Below are 24,102 nucleotides of genomic sequence, written 5' to 3' on the forward strand. Positions count from 1 at the left end.
CATCTTTGTCTCCTCTTACTTCATCACATCCAAAGAATTGCCAAGCCTAGTCAATTGTACCTCCACAGTATCCCATATCCAGTCTCTCTTTCCATTACTACTACCATATCAAGAATGACTACCATATTTACTTCTCTCCTATGTCAGCACCTTATCACTACTCATTATTGCAATAATTTTTAACCCTTATCTTCCATCTTAGAATCAATACTGTGTGTTGGTTCTAAGGCAGAAGAGCAGTAAGGGTTAGGGAAACAAACAAACAAACAAAGACTGTATGTTTAGTCTCCATTAAGATCCCATCCATTCTTTCTCAGAGGGCAAATGGCATTTTTCATTATGATTCTCTAGGATTGTTTTAGATTGTTGCATTGCTGAGAATAACAGGATCATTCACAATTGTTTATCAAGAAATATTGCTGCAATATTGTTCTTCTGGTTCTGCTCACTTCACTTTGCATCATTTCATTTAAGTCTTTCCATCTTCTTTTTCTCTAATCAGCCTGCTTGTCATTTCTTATAGCACAATAGTTTTCCATAACTCACACACCACAACTTGTTCAGCCATTCGCCAGTTGATGGATGGCCTCTTAATTTTGAATTCTTGGCTACCACAAAAAGAGATGCTGTAAATATTTTTTGTACAAATAGATTCTTTTCCCTTTTTTAGATCTCTATGTGATACAGACCTAGTAATTATATTAATGAGTCAAAGGATATGCACAGTTTTAGATTCTTTTGAGCATAGTTTTAAATTGGATCAGAATGGTTGGATCAGATCACAACTCCACCAACAGTATATAAGTGTCCCAATTTTTCCACATTTCCTTCGACATTTATCATTTTCCTTTTCTATTGTAGGAGATTTGATAGGTGTGGCTAACTCTGAAGAAATAATTTGTAAATCCTAATGTGACATGTCAAAGCAATCTTGGAGTGAGCTAAGGAATAATCCAAACCTTTTGACAAAAATCTCTCTCCAATTATCCTTCCATAGTACTTCCCTCACTTTCTATAGGTCTGACATTGCCAGTATTAGAAAAACACAATAAACATTTTCAGAAAACTATTGTAATAATGATTTATATTACTTAGGAATAGAACAAGGGCATATTAGAAAACACTGTCAAGTCAAAAAGCAAAACATATCTATCCTTGATACCTCAAGATCATGGACAGATGAAGCTCTGTAAGGAGAGGAGACTATCACAGACAGAATATAGCATTGGTGTCTAGGCAACAGTAGGAAATAGTAACAAAATGAATCAACTAGTGAGGAAGACAAGCCACAAAAAATAGAAAAGAAAAGAAAACTCCTGAAGGGCAGGATGCTTAGTGGAGAGCAAGACTCAAGTTCAAATTCAGCCTCAGATACGTCCCAATTATGTGACCCTGGGCAACTTAGTTAAACTCTATCTGCCTCAGTTTCCTCAACTCTAAAATGGAGATAATAATAGCATCTACCTCCTCAATTGTTATCTTCACAACAGTTTTAATCTAGAAGGTTCCGCAATGTCTACAACTTGAAGTATGTGGTACAGGTATAAGTCACAGAATATTACTCTTCAAAGATTTGAAAATGAGTATCAGTGTTAAACCATAGACAACTTTTGTGTTCAATTGGCATCCTCGTGAGAAAGAAAGGTCTCAATAGAGTTGTTGTGAGGATCAAATGAGATAATATTTATAAAGCACTTAGCATAAAACATGACACATAGTAATCACTTGTTCCCATTCCTTCTCTTCCCTTTCCTACTCATGGGGATACTGCCCACAACAGCCTCAATCATTTCTGTGGTTCTGATCTTACTTTAGAGGTAGATCAACCAGCTCTAAGTTGTTCCACATTAATCCTCTGTCTTCTGATAGTAGAATCAGAAAAAAAATGTTACTAGTTACTAGCTAAATCTTATTAGCTCCCCAAATACTTCAATAATATCTAGGTTGTCAGCTAAAAAGTAAGTCTGTCTCAGCACTCATTATAGTAAGATTTGTAAGATAACTTTGGGTCATAATTATCCATTTAAAATTGTAAATGTCTTCATTTAAAAAAATAGATCATTCCCCCCCACCAGTTTGTGATCATTAATGTGTGCTAGATTTTCATTTTTGCATTATAAAAAATTACTTGAACATTATTATTAATTTCAATGACTAAGAGCAGGACTTTGGATCATATAAACAAGTTGGTTTGTTAACAAAACTCAATAGAAGTTAAATCTACCCTTTTCCCCTTTAAAATATTGCTTTTAGAAACTTATATTATGCAGAAACACAACCCCAACTGACTAAGGGAGATTGAGAGGAGCTGGTCATTGATTTCACTTCCTTCACCTTTTGATTATGAGAGCTACTGGTTCCTTTTCAGGCTGGCCTTTGGTGTTCTTTTGACACATGCCTTAAAAAATAATCCTGTTATTGCAGATTCAAGCTATAATTCTTCACTTTATTTCCTCCATTAATTTTTCACTTTAAGGTAAGTGATATATGTCTTCTTTCACAACATGGTAAACAAGGAAATATATATATTGTATAGTAACACATGTTATATCATTATCTGGTGTCTTGGGAAAAGGGGAGGGATGAGATGGTTTGCAAAATACCAAGAAACGTTTATTGAAAATTGTGCCAAGTAACCTGGGAAAAAAATAAATTAAAAGATAATAATTCTGTTGCTACATGAAACATGAGCTAAAAGTTCAAGAAAAAAAGTGATAAGCCCTAGGAAGCTTATCTACATTAAATCAAGTAGAAATCAATAATGACAGAGGTTGTGATTGTTATTTTTAATGGGGTGGACTTTAATAGATATGTATTGTATAAACCACAGCCCATCTTGTGTGATTTTTATTAAATTCCTTCCATAAATCCTCCATGGAGGATCTACTCACTGCAGCAAAAGTTCATTACTTTAAGGATATATAATTTCATCCACATGGTTATGCCCTCCACAAATCAGATTCCTCTAGAATTTAATAGTGTCCATAATATTATCATGACAAAAAAAAAAAAACTCATCACCTTGTGGCCAACCTAGTAATTAGCTTATACTACTCAAACATATTGGTGATCTCATCCTTGTTGGGTATTCTCTCCAACAACAAAGATTCCAAAACATTACACCAATCCATTCTCTTGAACCTTTCCCACATCCCAAAAGTTCAAGATAGGGAGTCTACCCACCTAAAGGCCCTTTCTTTCTTTCTCATGAGGATTGTAGTTGAGCACATGAGCCACACAGATACTTATTTTCAAATATTTGAAAACTAATATTCTGTGACAAAGTCATTCCACATATATTAAGCTCCAGACATTGCAGAACCTCCTGAATGAGATTTAGTCACTCAAAAAAGTTTGTCTTAGCCATTCACACTGAGAAAACTAAGTAGATGAATGTCTTTTGTCCAAAGATTCCAGACAGACAACTTAAAGAATTCATCCACTGCCAATAATAATAGCTAATATGAGATAACACTTTAAGATTTACAAAGTGCTTTCCATGTATTATCTCATTTGATCTGCCTATGAGATAGGATCTATCATTATCTTCATTTTACTCATGAGGCAACTGAGACTAAAAAAAAATTAAGTGAATTGCCTAGAGTCATACAACTTGTGTCTGAGGTAGGTCTTGAACTCAGGTCTTCCTCACTTAAGGTCCAATGTTCTATCAACTCTACCAGCCTACCTCATATATCTTAATCAATGAGTTAGTAAGCATTTATCAAGCATCTACTGTATTCCAGTCACTGTGCTAAAGGCTGGGGATAAAAATGTGAAAAAGAATGACTGTCCCTGCCTTCAACTAGTTTATAATCTAATGATGAAGACAGTACACAAAAGGAAGCTGAAAAGAAGGATAAAGCAGAAGATATTTAGTTTATTAGTGTGATGGAGTCCAGTTCAAGGAGCATAAGCAGGAAAGAAGTGAAATGTTGGCTGATCTGCACGCCTTCTTTAAGTGGAAACTTTGGAAAGACTTCTTTGCTCTACCTTCCAGACATCCAATCAGAGAGGCAAAGGATCTTCATGGTACTAATAAAGAGTGAGGAACAGAACTGATACAGTCTTGCAGGATGATGAATTTCCTGATGAATTTTCCTAGGGGAATGGTGGAGACCACTCCAAGTGAGCTGGTAGGAAGTGAATGAACTTCAAATGAACAATGAGTTGGGGCTAGAACTTAACAGAAGGAGGAGAGCAGTCTGGATTGCCTTTAGGACATTTAGCTGAGTGTTATTCATGTCCCCAAACTTCTCCTTGAAACAAAGGCTCATTTTTTCATTCCAATTTACTATCTGTGATTAGATTATACCACAATTAAAATCATGTGCCCAAGAAAATGACAGCTAAATTCAGAAAAGGAACTGCCATAAATGAATTAGCCTCTAAATATGGGTAGAAGCTATTTAAAAAAGATCTACTATCCCACCAAATGTATTAAAGTTCTTATTTTTGTTTTGTTTTTTAATACATGAAGATTCTAACGGTCAATGGAAAAAGTTGTAGTAAAGGAAGAGATCTGAATGTTTTAGGAAGGATTAGGCCAAATAAAATTTGTTTGTGTTGGGACTGAAATAATCCTTTGAAGGAATATAAAGTAAATATCTTCAATATCAACAAAATAATTGGGGAAATATCAAAAACAACTATTTGGAAGAATGTGTTTGTCTTCAAAAAAATTTAAGGGAATATAAATCTAAATTCCCAGGATCATTTGACCCTAGGTAATATAGTAATTTTTCACTAATTTCAGTGACTCTTCCCAGTCCCACTTTCCAGAGCAATAGATAGATACACTAGTAAGACTAAGTACATTAATTTGTACAGTTTACTTCTCATTGCTTTTAAAGCTAATTTCATAGCATTTGAAAAGGACAATGCTAAGGTTGTCTAATCAATACATAGAAAAGGCGTGTAGTCCAGGGAGCTGCAGTTGGAATCTGTCCTCTGCACTCCAAAGTGAATTTTCAAGATCAACCTTGAAGAGAGACTCAAAATCTAGCTCTAAAGAGAAAAGAAGATATCCATAGTGAAAGAAAGGTGGCAAAAGAGTAATTATGAATAAGCAAGGTTGGATGAGCAAGGCATCTGGAGTCAGAGGACCTAGTTCAAATACCATCTCCATTATTACTGTTCCTGTAAAATGAATGACTGGAGTAGGTGATGTAAATTCTAGTTCTAAATCGTATGACTTACCCTAGAAATGTGAAAGATATAACTGTGAAGAATAAAATCATATTTTATTTTGAAGAATCATTATGAAGAATAAAATTTAAAAAAGAACAAATTAAAGTAAAATTGGATTCATAGCAATCAAAAAATTATGTTTGTCAGAAAACTGTAACCCTAAGGACCTCATGAGGTCCAGCACAAGTCCTCTTGATTCAGTCTAGGTATCAGTTAGAGAAAGAGAGAATCCCTCCCCCTGGGACCCAGGGTTCACATTTCCAATTCTTGCTCCCTATGTGCCCAAAGAAGAATTTGGGGATTTAGATGCAGTTGTTGGGGGTTTCAGACCTTTATTTCCAGGGTTTATAAACTTAGGCTTATAAATAAAATATACATTATTATAAAGATATGAGTGTTCATATATACACAAATATACATAAACATACACATATATAGTGAATAAACATGTTCCACTGGTTCAGCATGTCAAGGAGAATTTTTATGGGTTGCTTATTTATTTATTAAGTGCTATTATTTATTATTGTGCTAACTACTGAAAGTACAAATATCATAAAGGTAGTTCCTGTCTTCAAGAAGCTTACATCCTTACAGGAGAAGACAAAAGGAAATAGCAGGGCTGTGTACCAAATCAACCTCTCTGTGGCAAAGCTGGAGAGGCATCTTGTTTGATGTAAGAGGGTGAGGGGTTCGAGTCCTGATAGGCTAATTGGGCAACTTTAAGGTAGTGCAGAAGGATCCTTATAGTTCCTATAGTGATGGACGTGGGTCTTATGACCACCATGCAAAGTACCCAAGAGTAGATGGACTAAAGATCATTACAATAAACTCATTAATCCAATCTATTAGGCAGTTGTTAATTATTGACTCACTCAGTCACCCAGAAGCCCGTTTCTTAGTTGCTTCCCAGTGTTTTCCATACTTAGTCTCCTTTACATAGACAGTATATGTATTTTTTAAATACTTAAGAGCTGTTCTACTAAGTCTAAAGCTGCTCTCTGTGTCAGAATAGGGAGGTCATGGATTGGGTAGCTTTCAGGCAGAAATGTCTTTATTTTCAACTTCCTGCATATTCCTAATTTCTTTTCAAGAAATAGCTATTAATTTGGTATTTAAATGTTCAAATAATTTCAAAATTTCCTCACTTTTTCCTTAATTTTGTAACCCTGTGTATAGCTTCTGTGTTCCTTTCATCTCTCCTGCTTCCACATTCTAAGCCTTCGTCCCCCACCCAGCCTTTATCTTTCCTTGGCTGCTGTGCTTTTTCTCTTCCTCATGCATTTATTGTCCCTGGTTGGCTCTTTCATTGCTTTCCCAACTGTTCTGTTGGCATGTGAAATACCCCTGGAGCAGCTGTTCTCATTTCCCATGCTACGTCATGCAAAGCAGTCAAAGGGTTGCTGTTTTCACATTTTTCTCTGGTAAGAGAGCCCTTTTCCTCCTTCCCTTCTCGGTCCACTAGAAATAGCCCTAATTTAAACCATATGAAAAACAGAGTGTTAAAGCAAGCTGTATATGGAGGATTGGGTATATGCTCGCCAAATTCAGAAGTGCTATTTTTGATGCTATAAAGTGGAATGTAAAGAGTTTTTTCCATTTCAAGTTTTTATTTTGAAGGTTCCCTAATCAAAGGAGTTGGGAATATGGAAGAAAACATATCATAAACTAGAAAAATGGTGTGGGATTACATATAGTCGTATGGTCTTTACACAGATCTAGCATTCCCCTTTCAGAGAGTGGAAAATTTCAGCACTGGGCTGCTGATGCAAAACATTTGTCCGATGTGACATTGTATTCAACTTATATTAAAGAAACAAAAAAAAAAAATTCAGTCTCAAAAAGAAATAGTACCTCTCTTCAAAATTATTATTTTTCAGGTGTCAGATGGGATCAAGGGTTTTAGAAATGTAGCTTTCATGGATGCTATTGGGTCACAACCCTGCAGATGAATTAATAGAGGTCAGAGCACTAACAGTGCCCAGAGCCAACCAATTGCATTCCTTCCTCTCAAGCTGGTAAGTGATCAGGCCATGGTAGAGATGCACCTTGCATACAGAAACACTGTGGCTTCTGTGTAGGCACTTAATGAATGTTGAACTTAATCATTTCCATCTTAATCTTGGGAATGAAATGCCTCCATCCAATCCCCTACTGCTTTTCCTAGGGTGTGAGATACTAGAATGAAGGTAGTGTTGGAGAGAGGGAATTCTGCAGACTTAAATTTGGGTGTCATGGAGAGGATGCAATTAATTTAGAAAATTCAAGGGAACTATTGCATTACATCATTCCCTTTGCAAGGAAACATTATAGCAAAGGCCAATTTGTCTGACCTGGAAAAAGAAATGGGATAGAAATATAAACTACCAAATTAGGGGAAAAGAATAGAATATTTTTGTGAAATATACCAAAAAATGTTTTTGTTTTTGGCCTTTGAACATCAATATAATGGTTCATTAATTTCCTATCTCCTTTATTACGGTTAATGATCATTGTGTTTCAAACAATACTGAATAGAACAACTCAAATCTTGATTGATTTCCATAAGTACTAATTGGAGGGCCTAGTGATTAAAGCTTAGTAGAAAAAAATGCCAAGAGTATTCGTGTTTGCAAATAGAATTTTCCTTATGACCCACCTTCAACAGGGCATACCAAGACTTGGTGAGCAATTGGACCTAAAGGATGAAAGAAGAGTAGAAAACATTTACAGAAATAGGGTAATCGCAGAGGAACTGATTTAGAATAGACATGTTTAAAGTAATGGTAGAGCATCCAGGTATACATTTATTGAAGGCAGTCAAAGATATGTCATGAGGTCAATATGAAAAGTTGAAGTTGAAAATAGAGATTATATAAAGTATTTAACAGCATCTATTGCTTCATGGTTATACTTTGAGAGGATACTTGGCATAATGGATAGGAAACTGGCTTAAAAGTTAAAAAGACCTGGGGTTCAAGACCCAATCTTAACACACACTAATGATATGCTTATGAGCAATTCATTTAACTTTTCAGTACCCCCAGGCATTTCTCAAAAATAATGAGTTGAAGGGGCAGCTGGGTGGCTCCGTGGATTGAGAGCCAGGCTTAGAGACAAGAGGTTGTAGGTTCAAATCTGGCCTCAGACACTTCCCAGCTGTGAGACCCTGGGCAAGTCACTTAGCCACCATTGCCCAGTCTTTGCCACTATTCTGCCTTGGAACCCAACATACAGTAGTGGTTCTAAGATGGAAGTTTAAGGTTTTGTTTTTTTTTTTAAATAAAAAGTAAATAAAATAAAAAATAAAAATAATGAGTTTCAGAGAAGGTCCTAACCTGCATTAGAAAAGGAGGTTTGCTCATCCTGGAATTTCTGATGCCAATGAAATCATCAATCTAGTCTCTATTTCTTTATAATATGTCATTTGGTCCTTTTAACAACTTTTGATGTAGATTGTGTGCATTTTAAAATGGCTTTAAATCCTGGGAGACTACATCTCCCAGGACTCTCTACTCCAAATTTTATGCAGAAGAGCCTTTCCCCAGGAGAGAGCTTTTGGTCCCTGCATAGCTGCTGGAGATCAAATTCTCTTTAGCCTTTCCCAAACCTTTCTTTTTTGGCCTAAATAAACTAGAGTCTGGCTTGATTTAATTTAAATCCCTGGCATAATTATAGCTAAAAAGAAAAGCCTGGTCAATTTCCCTACTGGAGAAGGGGGGGAACCCTGGCTACCTTCAATTCCCTCATTTTTACCATCAACAATAATAAAAAATAGTATTAACTACAGTAGACAGATAAGAAAGATAAGGAAAGTAAAGAGGCTACATGACTTGCCCAAGTGAATTGCAGATCTAGGCCTTGAACCCAGGTCTTACACTTCAAATAAGTTATTCCTTCCAATAAACTACTAGAGACATAGAGATTTATCTCTGATCCACTTAAAAATGAATCCAGGCATTATTGCACAGTTGGATGGCCATGACCACTGTTTTATAGATTCTAATTCTTTTACTTTAAACTATACATTTATAAAACACATTTTTGAACAGCTTTTGCTGACACTTAGAGATTTGTGGGCATAAGAAAGAAGTTTTTTCTTGTCTCTGTGGAATTTTGTGTGGACTGAAGAGGGAGATGAGAAAGTAATAAGAATGAAAATGGAAAAGAATGAAGACATACAGGTTAATAAGACCATTTTTGCCAACAGCTGCCCATGTTGGCAGGAGAAAGATTTGAGAAAATTCTAATGAATTTGAAATTCCTCCCCCCCCTACAGTCTTGGCATTCCTTTCCTGGAAACCATGGCTGGTATTTCTCTATTCTACCACTTTCAAACAGTTCCATTTTCTCATGGATTTTAACCTTGTTTTCATCAACAAATATTTGCAAAATGGTTTATTGAGACACAGAGCCAGTACGTTATTATTAGTAGTAGTAAATGTAAAATGATATAGAAATGCTGTGGTGGAAAACCCTTGGAATTCCAGTTATAACCTTCACATTAGAGACTTATGATATTGGAAATGGTAGGACCCAAAAGTTTTCGACAGGGCTACAACCGTTAATTTTGCTAAAATAACTTGAAAATTCCACCCTGTCTTTTTCCTAAGCCAACTGTCAATCATGAACCATTACATAATGGGAAAAAGCAATGCTGTTATTCTGTTGCTGTCAAGTCCATTACAGCCTTTTTTCTTGGCCCATGTTTAAGAAGAGCCATGGTTTCCAGAAGCAAACAGTATCTTCACCAGACCCCTACTTGTAAATCATTTCGTAGCTCAAATTATAGCCTTACATTGTACTACATAGTTATGAGTGCACATACAAATGAAAGCGACAAATTGAGATGATGGCCTGTCTTCTTCCAGGATGTTTCTGCTAGACTTATTCTAGTAGGGATCTAGCTAGAGGTAAAACGGAGATAGCTCCAGATCTGAGATCAGAAATATCAGAATTCAAAACCTGTGTAGTCCTGGGCACGTCACTCTTTTTGCCTCAGTTTCCTCTAGAAAGTGAGAATGATAATTGCATCTACCTCCCAGGATTGTTGTGAGAATTAAATGAGATAATGATTGTAAAGTGCTTAGCACAGTGCCTGGCACATTAGTAAACTCTCTATAAATGATATCTTTTTTTCATATTGTCGGGTGTGAAAATAGTAATAGAGGCTAGATGAGAGAGAGGCTTGTTCATGCCTTAATCCAGCAAACATTTATTAAATTCCTAGTGTGTACAGAGCACTATGCTATATCCTGTGAAAGTCACCAAGTTTAGATAAAAGTTAGTCCTATGCCTTTCAGGAAGCCGTTGACAAACTAGTAAGAAACTGTGCTCTATGCACACAAAATAGTGGTTTAAAAAATGATTAAAATAAAAAATCAATTAATTAATTAAAATAAATACATAGTAAAATAATAAAATTAAATTAAAGCACAATTCCTGGGACATACTAAATGCTTAATAGATCTTTACTGACTAACTGATGGAATGCTGGACTTCTGGCTTGTTCCTGACCTCTGAAACCTACTTGTGTGCTGGCCCTCTCCTCATTTTGGATACTGACCTAGGTTTCTGGCCCATTTGTCTCTGGCCACTGTTACTGACCACTGCCTCTCCAAATGTCATAAGGGCTCCTGGGAAGATGATGTAAAATTTAAAATTTAGGGGAGACTGAGGCAGGTAGAAATTAGTTTCTCTCTGCAAGGAGTATTATATTTTTAGAGGTTTATTGAAGATTAAGGATTAAAGAAAATACAGGATAAGAAACACATGGTGCCTAGGCCACAGAGGCCTAGACAAGACCTCACCTACATTATGGAAAGAGCTGCGTCTGCTCCAAAACGGAAGTCCAAAAAGAGAAGCCAAAAAAACCTTTGCCACCAGCTTAAATCCCTTTTCAATCTTGGCCCACCTGAGAATTTCCATGAGATTACCAAGCATTTTGGGGAAGTGGAGCAAAGGCTTGTGGGGACTGTAGTCCTGTATTCGAGTCTATTTTTTACAATGTCCTTTAGGAACTGCAAACTCCAGGATTAGGGAGGGCAGAGGATGACCAGTACTGATGTCCAGAACTGGAAGGCAGAGGCAGTTAGGCAAGACCTAAAAGAGAGCAGGCTGGTTTCAAACATCACAAGTAAAGAAGTTAAAAACTGCAAGCAGATGGATCAGCTAGTCAAGCTATCAGCAATTACGACATCAGGATGTGAACCTTATTACAAACTCAAAGACTGTCTGAGCTAAAGGATTTTTATATAATTCCTGTCAAGCAGGAACCAGTGTCAGGGCAAGGGCAAGACTGGGCCTGCAGGTATAAATGAAAAGAGCAATGGCTCCATTGACAGAACTATGATTTTTTTTCGATGTTAATTCATTCAAGCCTCATTAATTAAGTGCCTACTTCATGGGCTAAGTTGTTAGGGAAGGGACAAGGTTCAGCTTGCTGCTAGGTGTTGCTACAGGTTGGTCAAAGTGTGAGATAGATTCTGACCCTCAGTGTCAAAATTCGAAATATTAATAATAGGGTCCAAGGTAGTAAAAGATGAGGTGTACCGGCTTTGCAACCATCACTTAAGTATAATTTGTAGCCATCACCATTTGCAATTTGTCTTCTTAGCAAAAAGAAAAAGAAAAATTGTCTTAGAAATAGAAGACCTGTGCCATCATCCACATTCATATATTTTACATGATGAGTAACCTGAACAACTCAATTGATCTTTCTGAGCCTCAATTTTCCTACATGTAAAATGGAAATTATTGTCCATATCTGCCTTCCAGGATTGTGTCGAGAAAAATCTTATACATTTTGAGAGGTTACATAAATTGAGTTTATTATTATTATGGGATGTTCAGAAAAGTGCATTAATATTATACGATGTATATATAGTCATCTAGCTTTTATTATATCTCTATATGGAATTGTATTATATCCCTTCAAGGAATGAAATTTAGACAGTTTGGAGCTTGTGTGATAGCAAATGAGTGCTAAAGTCACCACATTTGAGCTTAGTTTAGAAGAAAAGCAACACACAGTTTTGCATTTTTTAAACTTCCTTTGCCTCATTTATTCCATATAATATGTTTCTGCAAATAATTGACAGCTGTTTGTCCTCAGCTAAAAAACTTGGAGACTCTCAACTGGGCTTGAAATAGTTGGAAATTTAGTAAATCTGTTTAAGATCCATTTCCTTTCCAATTCCTTGAATCATATCTTATCTTTCTTTTTTCTATTCTATTCATTTTCCAGTTTTGACTCATGGAAGGATGTCCTTTTTGCTTATCCTTGAGAAATAGCTTTCATTAGAAAACTAATATCCTTCAAAAGTGGAGTTAAAATGAAGTAGGATGTAATTCTTTTGCTTTATTTTAAACAAATTGTATTTTTTCAAGCATAAATTTAATGTCATCATGGTCTGTCAATAATCATTTATTAAGTGCTTACTTACTATATACAGAAGATACAAAAAAAAGTCAAAACAGGGCTTTCTTCTTGTCCTCAGAAAGTGTATATTCTAATGGGAGAGACAGCATCAAAATAGCTACATGCATAGCAGATATCAGCAGTGTAAATGGCAGGCTTACTTGAGAAGGGAAGGGAGTAGGAGTGGAGGGTGCATGGATCAGGAAAGGCTTCCTCCAGAAGGTAAGCTCTGAGTTTGATATCAAAGGATGCTCAGCGTTGGAGGGGAAGGGGAAGAGCATTCCAGCCATCGGATGTGTGATGGTGGACAGTCAGTATAAATATAAGAAATCAGGAGATGAAGGATCTTTTGTGAGGAAAGAGCCAAGCGTAGCCAGATCATAAAGTGTGAGAAGAGGGATGAAGGATAAGTTCAACTGCAAAGATCAGAAAGAGCCAGATTTATGGGATTCTGGAGCTTCTAGAGTTTACTGAGTCAGAAAGTGACAGGATCAGATGATGATGCTTTAGGAAAAATCTCTTTGGCAGCTGAATAAACAGATTCAAGTGAGGAAAGGCTTGAAGCAGGGGAACCAATTAGAAGCCATTTTAATAGCCTGGGCAAGAGGTGATGAGGGTCTGTGCTGGGATGGTGGCTAGGGGGTGTAAGCTATGTACAAGACACTCTTCTGGGGTATACGAAGAAGAAAAATGACATAATCCTTCCTTTAAGATTTTTCTCTCAGGGACGAGGGCTTAGAGCAGAAACAAAAAGCATAATATAAGGTTGAATGTGTGGGAGAAAGGCAGAGATCAAAAGCAAGTGCTTTATGAGTGTTTGAAGGGAGAGGTCCCTAGGGGAAAAGAGAGGAGAAACAAAATGGGGAAAGGATTGGGGGACACCATTATTTGAGCTGGACCTTGAAGGAAGGGAAAGCTTTCACCAGGCGGAGGTAAAGAGGGAATATGAATACAGAAAGCGGAGGATTGTAGAAGGCAATCAGGGAATAGTTAGTAGTCCAATTTGAGGGGGGAAGTAGAAAATAGAGCTTGCAGTGATAAAGATCACTTTTACAGGACAGCCTAGCTTCTAATAGTTTTTTAAAGCTCCACACTGCCTGATATAATTTGAAGATTATGAGCTGTGCTGAAAAATTGTGCCGTTGGCCAGGAAAATGGACTTTGTTGGTTTTAGCTACTGAACTGACCTATTGTATCTCTTTGGATTATGAGAACAACAGCTGTAACAGGACTGTCTCAGTGCCTCCCCACATCACCCAGACACACACACACACACACACACACACACACACACACACACACACACACACACACACACACCATTATTCAGAGGAACACTTCAGATTGTTGGGTTGTTGTTTTTTTTCCTTTCAAGGACAAATGGAAAGTGTTGTTTCATAACATCAAATTGCATGTGTGTACCCCAAAAGTGGTGGGGGCAGGGAACAAGAAGCAAGCTTGGAGTTGTATAAGGGTGTGAAAATATGACCAATCTTAAATGCAGTTAAACATACAGTGAGTTTAATTAAAGCATTTTCCCATGGCTCGCCTTAATTATGAAGACTGTTTCCTTATCTCTGCGTTGATTGCCTGAAATGCTAAGTGATGTGCTGGAGAAGCTGCCAGCAGAGGGTGTATTTACCACTTCCAGACAAGTTCAACTGCATTGTGCCTCCAGGCTTCTTTCTTTAAGTGTTTTTTACATTCACACAGCAGTGTTACTGTTTACAGATACTTTACTGTCTTTCCCAGATTGAAGCAGGCACTGGTTTGCCAGCAACTTTTCGGGGGTTGTTTTTTGAGGACCATACAACTAACAGATGTTTGTTGTTGGCTCCATATCTACATTCTTTGAAAGCTGGAGAATCAAATTGCTGACATTGAGACAACACTAATTCGCATATCCAGGGAGCCTCATTTGCTGTCCCTGAGATCCTGATTCCTGGTGTTCACGGGTTTAAAAAGCATTTCAATGACACAATATAAGAATGGGCTAGAGAGCTGCAGAACTGTGCTCCCACTAAACATAATCACATTTTATAAACATCTGCGTCATTACTGGTGTGATTCATCTCTAAGCCATATACAGCTGTGTTTCCAGTTTCAATTAACAGTCCCTTAATTGCATATCCATCTCATGTTACTAATTTAGTTAATTTATTCATAATTAAGAGTATTCTGTTTTCTACCAAGGTTTGTCGAGCTCAGAACATTATAAAGAGAAATATTTTAAGGCAGCATCTCTGAGGGATTTTGTTTCTTATAATCACATCACAGTGAAATGTCATTTATGTGCCCAGAGGAAGATGAATTACTTAAAGTATTATTTTTTAATTTGAGTAAAATAAGAAGCCTCTGGAAGCTTCAATATGATATGCTTGGAGACCAAACTTCAGTGCTATTATCCTTGGTTTTTTTCCTGGGTGTTTTACTGTCATCCTCTAAAAAAGTTGTTTCTAATTTAATTTGGGTTGTTTATTAGGTATCTCAGAAAATCCATTCCAAAGTACTGTCTTTATCCTGTGTGGCAAAGGGGTCTCCCAAAATCTAAGCTGTAGAATGTTTCCTTGGACATGTTAAGAAACAGGAATTTTGAAATTGCCAAAATCTGGAAAAATATTACTTTCTCATAGAACATGTTAGTTCACTTGAGATTAACCTAAGCTTAACAAATTGATTTACACTTATATCTAAACATTAATGGTAAAGTAACTTTTAAAATATCAATAGCAAATATATGTTTGCATCTATATTTGGAGTAGTAAAAGGGAGAGAGAGAGAGAGAGAGAGAAAGAGAGAGAGAGAGAGAGAGAGAGAGAGAGAGAGAGAGAGAGAGAGAGAGAGAGAGAGAGAGAGTTCCTTTCCTGATATTACTGGGAAACAGCTGTTTATAACCTTGATTTTGAGTTGTATTTTTGTTTATTTCTTAAAGGGTGTCTGCAGTTGCCAATGATGTGCAAATAGTTAAACAACAGCAATAAAAGAAATTTGTCTTTTCTTATGTATAAGATGTGAAAATACATAAAATGCAAACCATAGATATTTCTCAAATATAATCTAAAAGGTGAATTTTTCTAAGAATTTTAAGAATATTAAGACTAACATTACTAAATATTTTTACAGCCACCTATGAACCATAAAATACATTAACCTATAAAATAATAATGCAAAGTACTTTTTTAATTGGCTTTTTATTTTGAGAATGAGCAATTAACAAAGTCAGTTCTAAGTTCAAGAGTCTGGGAGTTAACATTTTAGACATTCCAGACTTCTGTTTTGCTCTTTAAGCTACTCTTCTTAATTCCTACTTGGTGGTCTATTTCACTGTTGTTGCAAAAGTTTTGAATGTCAGGAACAAGGTGATATCATTAAAATCTTAAATGGAGATATTTATGATGCTCCATCAGAGATAATGTTGGAGTGAAAAAAGAATTTGGTTTGGAGTCAGAAGATGAGGTTCTGACATCTTTGTGACCCTGGACAAGTCACTGAAACATTTTCAGCCTTCAGTAAAATGAGAGTGTCAGACTAGAACTAAATGATTTCTATAGATCCTTTCCAATATGTAGGTGAATTAAAGGAAAAAAATAAAGGAAACATTTAGTTTTTCTGGTTCATGTCTATATATCTTATCCTTTAACCTTTTAATTCTTCAATTTATTTCTCTTAAATTCTACTTCATTTCTCACCTATATAATTTCTCATTTTAATTTTTAATATAATTTTTCTATAATGTGACAAACTTTTTTAAAAATCAGAAGCAAAAAGGAATATATCCCACTTTTAGGGATAGTAAACTTATGACATTGCATTTCAGTCACTATCATAATATTTTGTCAAATGCAGAAATTACATATATATAGTAACACATATATAAGTAAATTACTTAAAAGTTTCAAAAAAATCCTAAAGCTTATATTTTTGCTTTGCATTCAGTATGTCTTAAACATCAGTCTGATATAATTCCAGATTCTTTACTGGAATGTTCTAAAGCTTATTATACTCAGGCTCTAAGATTTTTTCCAAAATTTCCATTTTATCCAAAATTCCCTAATTCATCTCTCTACCCAAATTTGATTTCTCCTTCTTCAGATTTCTTTGTCTTGTTCATTCAATTCAGTTGTGTCTGACTCTTCATGGCCCCATTTGATTTTTTTCTTGAATAAGATACTGAAGTGGTTTGCCAATTCCATTTCCAGCTCATTTTACAGATAAAGAAACTGAGGCAAATGAGGTTAAGTGATTTGCCCTGAGTCACATAGCTATTAAGTATCTGAGGTCAGATTTTTAATTCAGGCCTTCACCCCAGGCCTTTCTTTGTCTAGCTCCACCTTTTTTTCCAGGATCCATCCTACCTCGTGTCAAACACTTGGCAAATTACTGGCTATATAAATGATAGCTTTCTGTTACCACTGGGGCAGCAAGGTGACTCTGAACACAGCACTAGGCAAAACTCTAAAGAGGCAGAAAAAATGCTTGCAGAGAGAGAGGGAGTTTCCCCATCTGGGAATTCCCCATGCCAATTCAATACTAGCTCCAGACTCTGTTAGGAAAGTATATATCAATCCAAATTTGTTATTACAGGGATGAGGAAAATGAAGGCCCCCAAAATGTCAAGGACCTTTGGCCAAGATCACAGCTTATTTGTAGCCAAGCCAGGATGAAATTTTAGCTCTCCTGGATCTTGCTCTAATGCTCTATTCCCTGGATTACTCCATTACTCCATGAGAACTCAGTATTTGACTTGTTCAACAGTCCTTGCTACACTTCTCCAAAGCTGTGAGTCCTCCTTATACTCTCTTTTGGCATTTGGAAACTGTGAGATGAAGTCAGAATCACTTTATTTCTTCATTTTTATTAGGAGTTTTTTGTATTTTGCTTTTAAATTCAACAAGAGCATCCAATATAGATAAATTTGAAGATTTGTTTCCCTTAATAATCTGCTGGAATTTACTTATAATGACTGATAGAGAATTCAATTTGATTCTTGAATTCACTAAACATCTACTATATATGATAGGCACTCTGCTAGAAGAATCAGTTTAGAAAGCAGATTGCAATTTTTATTATAATATGGTCAATCAATGTGTAAATTAATGAGAAAAATAGAAGTCATTAAATGCATATAATTGTGAGGTGACTTTCTTTTAGGAAAAAGGATGCCATTCCTCATTTTCTCTCTTTTAAGAGTATGATTATTTCAAATGAATGACTTAAATAAAAGAGTCAACCAAATTTAAATAAAGCAACTTTCTGCCAGAAGGGATGGTCAAAACATTTCCTCTGGCATTAATTTTTTTATTTCCTAATTTAATCTCCAAACCTGGTTACTTTCTATTTTTATGGTGTTCGGAAGCCTTTTTTTCACACCCAAAAAAGAAATCCTTTAAAAAAAAGAAGAAGAAAGAAATATATCAAAAAGATAGCTGTACATTTCTTTTTATCTTTGAAGGGGGGGGGGAGGCAGTTTCAAATAGGATCAAAAAGGAACTGAACTCCCTGATCTCTACCATTAATGAAATTTCACCACTGTGCAGGAGAAATAGTAATATTTGCCACCTACTCACCTTCTTCACGAGATTAACAGGCTTCAAGGATTAATGATTTAATATCATACACTGTGCCATGCTCAAAATGTTAAGAATAGCTGTAGAATCCAGATACTGGTAGGTTCCTCACAGCTTTGGAGAATTGCATTCCACTGTTTTTGTTTTTACCTATATAGAATTAATGAGGGATTGGGAGGAGGCAGGGAAGCCTTGGCTGACTTCAACACCGAGGATATAGTGGAAACATTATGTATTGGGGACAGTGAGGAGGAGGGATGGGGAAAGGGGGACTATCCTAAATATTTAATGTCATCTAATATGAAACATAAAAGGAGAGAGAGAGAGAGAGAGAGAGAGAGAGAGAGAGAGAGAGAGAGAGAGAGAGAGAGAGAGAGAGAGAGAGAGAGAGAGAGAGAGAGAGAGAGAGAGAGGGAGGGAGGGAGAAAAGAAGAAGGAGGAGGAGGAAGAGGAGGAGGAGGAGGAGGGAGGAGGAGGAAAAGAGAGATAGAGAGAGAGATGGAGAGATGGAGAAGAAGAAGGGAAGGAGGAAGAGAGAGAGAGAGAGAGAGAGAGAGAGAGAGATGGAGAGACAGAGAAGAAGAAGGGAAGGAGGAAGAGAAGTAGAGATCTACACCCTGGACTTTATGGACAATGAGCAAAGGCATCTATCTAGGGTCTAATTTAAAGGAAAGACAAGGAGGTTGTGAGCCCTAGGCCTTTGTTAACATGTGGCCTGGAAAAGTCCTACTCTTTTGGAATGTAATACCTGCTCCAGTTGTAATAAAAAGTTCAACTGGAGAGTAAAGGGGCATGCCTAGTGAAGTTTGGGGTTTTTTTCTTCTCTATTCTTTTGTAAAGCTGGATTCCTGCAGAGATGATCCAATCACCAAGCTCTCTTTGAAGTCTGTGGGAGCTTTGCATTTGGCTCAGCTTCCTATTCATGTGGAGAAAGATATAAACCTTACTTGATAATCATGTTTTGTCCTTTGGCCAGAGATGTTTCTCTTGAGCAAGAGCAGAGTAGTCCATTTGGAAGAGCAAAAGACAAGAGGTCAAGAAGCTTGGATTCTGGCTTTAGCTTCACCAGCAAGTGGCTCTGAACCATTTGTTTTATCCTCAGTAAACATTTATAAAACTCCCATTGGGTGCCTGATTCTTTCTTTAGTGCTTTGATTGCAGAAGTTAACCCCCTCAAAAAAGACAATACATTTCCTGCCCTCATTAAAGGCAGTTAGGTGGCACAATGGATAAAGTGATGGACTGGCACTCAGGAAAACCAGAACACAAAATACAGACTCAAACACGTACTAGCTATGTAATCCTAGACAAGTCACCTATCTTGGTCTGCCTTTTCTCGTGTATAAAAATGGAGACAATATCATCTACCTTTCAGAGTGACTGTGAGGATAGAATGAGATATTTGCAAACTTTAAATCATTCATTGAGCATTAGCGATTATTAGTTTTGCATTCTAAGACACAGACTAAATGCAAGCTGATCTATGAAAGAGAAAACCAGTCTAGCAAATACATTAAATAAAAAGGAAGATAGTGACAGTATCCAGGGATGACAAGAAAGATGGGAAGAAGAAAGGAATTCAGTGGCAGTGCATAATAGTTGTTGCTCAATTGTTTCAGTCATGTTGGACTCTTCATGATCCCATTTGGATTTTTTTTTTGGTAAAGATACTGGGGTGGTTTGGCTATTCCTTCTCCAGCTCATTTTACTGATGAGGACACTGAGGACACATAAGTAAGTGACTTACCCAAGTTCACACAGGCTGAGGTTCCATTATAACTCAGGTCTTCCTACCCCCAAACCATCCACTCTATGCATCCCACCACCTATCTGCCAGTGTGTGTGTGTGTGTATGTGTGTGTGTGTGTGTGTGTGTGTGTGTGTGTGTGTGTGTGTGTATTACAATAACTAAGAGTAGGGGTAGGAGGAGAAGAGAAAAAAACATAGACCTCTTGATCATGGAAGTTTTATTGAGCTCTTGAACCCTAACACTGTTGCCCCTAGATCCCAGCCCCCAGAGGATAAAAGTGTTTGTAAAGATAAAACGAATCTTCAGAAGCTTCTTGTTGCTTCAAAGATAATCAATAAACACCACTGCTCATCTCTCCTGTAAACATTTATTAAGCACTTACTATGTATAAGCCGCTGTGCTGAGCTCTAGGGATACAAATATATATTTTTAAAGGATAGTCCATGTTCTTAAAGAGCTTGAAATATCACGAGAGAAAACAATACATGGTCAGAAGCTGAAAAGGGGAGGTGGGGGAACAGTACCCAAGCAAGTCACTTAAACTTCCTACTTTGGTTTCCTCATCTGTAAAATGAGGGTTATAATAATAGCATCTACCTCCTAGAGTTGGGAGGATACATTTTTGTAAACCTACAAAATGGTAGTTCTTATTCTATTGTTCCGATTTCTGTGAAAACACAAAGAATTCTTGGGTATTTGGTCCCATGCCTAGTACATGTCTTAAAGGTAAAATTCCCAGAGGGTAGAAAGAGAATTGTCTCAACCTTTTGGGTAGCTCTGGTGTTCTGACGTCTGTTCAACAACGATTTTGACCCTTTATTCAGTTATGTACTGGATAAACATTTGGTGTGTGCATAACAATGGGGGGGGTAGAATACAATCTCAGAGCAAGTTAGAATCTAGTCAAAACTTTAAAACATGCTAATAAGAAAAAACTTGAAAATAATTCTAAAACAAATGGGTTCCATTCTTGCTTCTGCTACTAATTCGCTGTGCAACTTGGAATAAGAAAATGAACCTCTCCGTTCACTTTCCTCTTGCATAAAATGAAGTCTTGAGATTAATTATATTTCTGAAGTCTCCCTCATGTCATGAACATTTTGTTATTCTTCAATTGATTGAGTCAAGTTATTCACTTCATTTCACAGATGAAATGAATCTTTTGATCCAGAATAGCCTTGTTCCTAAGGATGTTGAGGCTGGTGGATAGCTTGAGCTCTGGAGTTCTAAGCTGCAGTAGAGCTAAAACTGGTTAGAAATTTCCACTAAATTATAAATTATATCTCCACCATAGCGAGCTCCTGGGAATGGGACACCACCAAACTGCCTAATGAGAGACAGAGTGGCCCAGGGCAGAAACAGAACTGCTCAAAACTTCCATACAAATCAGCAGTCAGATGGGGCCAGAGAATTGCAGCTTGAGAGAAACAGAAGCCTTAGTCTCAAAAAAAAAAAAATTGCTAGGTCTTTAGTATGCTAATATGAAATAATCATAAGAAAATCCTTTCTCATAAGAATAAGATAACATTTCATGTGACCTATTTCTGATTGTTTCTTTGTTCTGCATCTCTTTTGTATTTGCACACATAGTTATATATGAATTTTTTCTTATCATACATAAGTAAAAAGATAATTGGTCCCTTGTCGAACTCATCAATTCACTGATGAAGAAATCTGTAGTTATTGAGTGACTTGTTAGAGGTTCCATAATAGTTAAGTGGCAGAGCTAATGTTTAAAATTAGGGCTTCTTATTTCCAAATCCAGAGCCCTTTCTGTATACCATGCTACTTCTTATATTATTTAAATCTATTTTGTAGTTATTTTATAGTCATTTTATCATTTTACACTACACTTTTATATCATATCTGCTATATTAGAATTCAGTGTCTGTAAGACATGTCCATGTCTTAATTGTCTTTGAGTCACATTGCAATTGCTTTAGGATCATTATTTACTGATTTTCACAGAAGCTGTACAATTCTGTATCAAGAAAGAGTATAAAAGAATTTCTTAATAGGAGGGCAGCTGGGCAGCTTAGTGGATTGAGAGCCAGGCCTAGAGACGGGAGGTCCTAGTTTCAAATCTGACCTCAGACACTTCCCAGATGTGTGACCCTGGGCAAGTCACTTGACCCCCATTGCCTAGCCCTTACCACTCTTCTGCCTTGAAACCAATACACAGTATTGGAAGGTAAGGGTTTCATAAAAATTTAAAAAAAATAATTTCTTAACAGAAAGGAATGATAATTATTTTCACCAAAACTTTTAATAGCAATACTCGGAAAATATTGACATGGGTGTGCAAGTTCATCAATGTACATACACTATCTAGCAACATCTCATGATTACATTCACTCTTGTCCATGTTCTTCTCTAAGTTCCCCATTTGGATCCACTCAACCTATTGGAAGCCTTTCCTGCCTGGCCATGATATCACAAGGTTACCAATGGAGCATGTGGGCTATACATAACTTTCCCTTTGATTTTACATCAAATCTATCTTTTTCATTAGCATATTTCTTTGGTGCCATCTTTACACTGCTTCTCATTCATAACTTGTTTGTAGAATATTGTGGTCTTTAATAATATAATTAATATCTCTCCATTACTCTTGGATTGAAGCTCAAATTCAATTCTTTGGAGAGTAAAATGCTCCAGGACTCATAAACATGTAACAATAAAATGGTCTTAAAAAGATGGACCTTTGTTTCATGGAGAACCTTGAGGTCATTAGAAATTCTTCCCAAGGTCCCAAATAAAATTCAACCCGTGTTCCTCCTATTCCATTCTTCGGAAGTTTTATGAAAGCAATTCATTATCCATTTTCAGCATCTGATACATATATGTGTGTGCATAAATATATACACATATATATGTACATTGACATTAGATATACAGGTAGAAGACAGAGATAGAGAGATGGTAGAGAGATAGATAGGTAGATAGATAAATGGATGGATGGTTGGATGGATAGGTAGATAGATAGATAGATAGATAGATAGATAGATAGATAGATAGATCAAAGGAAAGATAAAAAAGGGTATCATAGTCTCATAGCTTGGGAACTGACCTCAAAGCCAAAAGGTTCTCACTTTAATTCCTGTCTCTGACACACTGGTTTTTTGACCTTTATCTTCCCAGGGCTCTAGGCAATTTTCTAATTTCTGTAAATTGTAGAGAATGTGTCAATCTGCCACTGGAAGAGGAAATTCCTAATCAGGAGCTCCCTAAACCAAAACACTGACAGGTCTAATCTGTATCCTATAGATACATACTAGATCTCTCCCATGGCACAAAGACCTACTCCATCACTTTACCAAAGAACGTCAATGAGGCTGGAGTTTCAAAGGCTGTGACGGTTGAACATCGCCTCTAAGGGTCTACTGTGCTTGAGTACAATTCCATCAAGAAACTATCTCCTTCTTCCAAAGATCACCTTCACTAAATATAAAGAGTCTCATCACCATTAATAGTCAATTGATGATAAATTCTTTGGCTTTGGCAACTCAAAGAAAAAAGAAAACTACAAAATGGTTTTCTCTCCCACAAAGTTCTTTTTTCCTTTTTTGTAGAATACAACAGTCACAGAAAAAGGGGCAGAGGTTCTAAAAGTCAAACCGCTTTTGACTATCTATTAATATTAACTGAGCTAATGGCCTTCTCACGTTGTACTTCTTGTCCAGGGCCTAGTAAGATGGACAGCCTACTGGAAGACATGAATAATCTCAAATTTGAATACTATCACTATAAATGAAATGAAAAGACAGAAACTGAATGGAAGGGTAGTTCACAGGATCTCTTTGGAAAAGCAAATAAGGAAGGTGATAGTTATTTTATTGTAATTCCAAAGACAATTTCATGGGACATTTGGTCATCTTAATTTGCAGAGCTAATGATAAGCACTGGCAAAAAGATCACCAAGAAAATGATTCCTGCTTAAGCACTAGTATTTATTGCAGAGAATGAAGTAGAAAAAGTCTATGAAGAGCTTGATAAGACCTTCAAATCAAAACATATGCCTTGACATTTGATATAGTAATTTTACAAGTATATCCTCCACCATTTCAATTTTTACCATAATCTCATTAAGAGCATGGACCATGTCTTTCTTATTTCTCCATGATCTCCTGAGCCCTGCTCACCAAACAATGCCTGTTTTTGTACAGTTGGCACTTAATAAGTGCTGTATGAATGTATGA

The 24,102-nt window shown here is 36.5% G+C and overlaps 1 protein-coding gene across 13 annotated transcripts in view; it reads left to right on the plus strand.

The window, feature by feature from the left end:
• Positions 1-24,102, plus strand: part of DMD (dystrophin) — a 2,399,796-nt gene that overhangs the window by 2,040,700 nt on the left and 334,994 nt on the right. The gene's annotated exons all lie outside the window — the stretch shown is intronic.

Source organism: Monodelphis domestica, chromosome 4 (assembly GCF_027887165.1).
Source record: "Monodelphis domestica isolate mMonDom1 chromosome 4, mMonDom1.pri, whole genome shotgun sequence".
In the NCBI taxonomy this organism is placed as follows: domain Eukaryota; kingdom Metazoa; phylum Chordata; class Mammalia; order Didelphimorphia; family Didelphidae; genus Monodelphis; species Monodelphis domestica.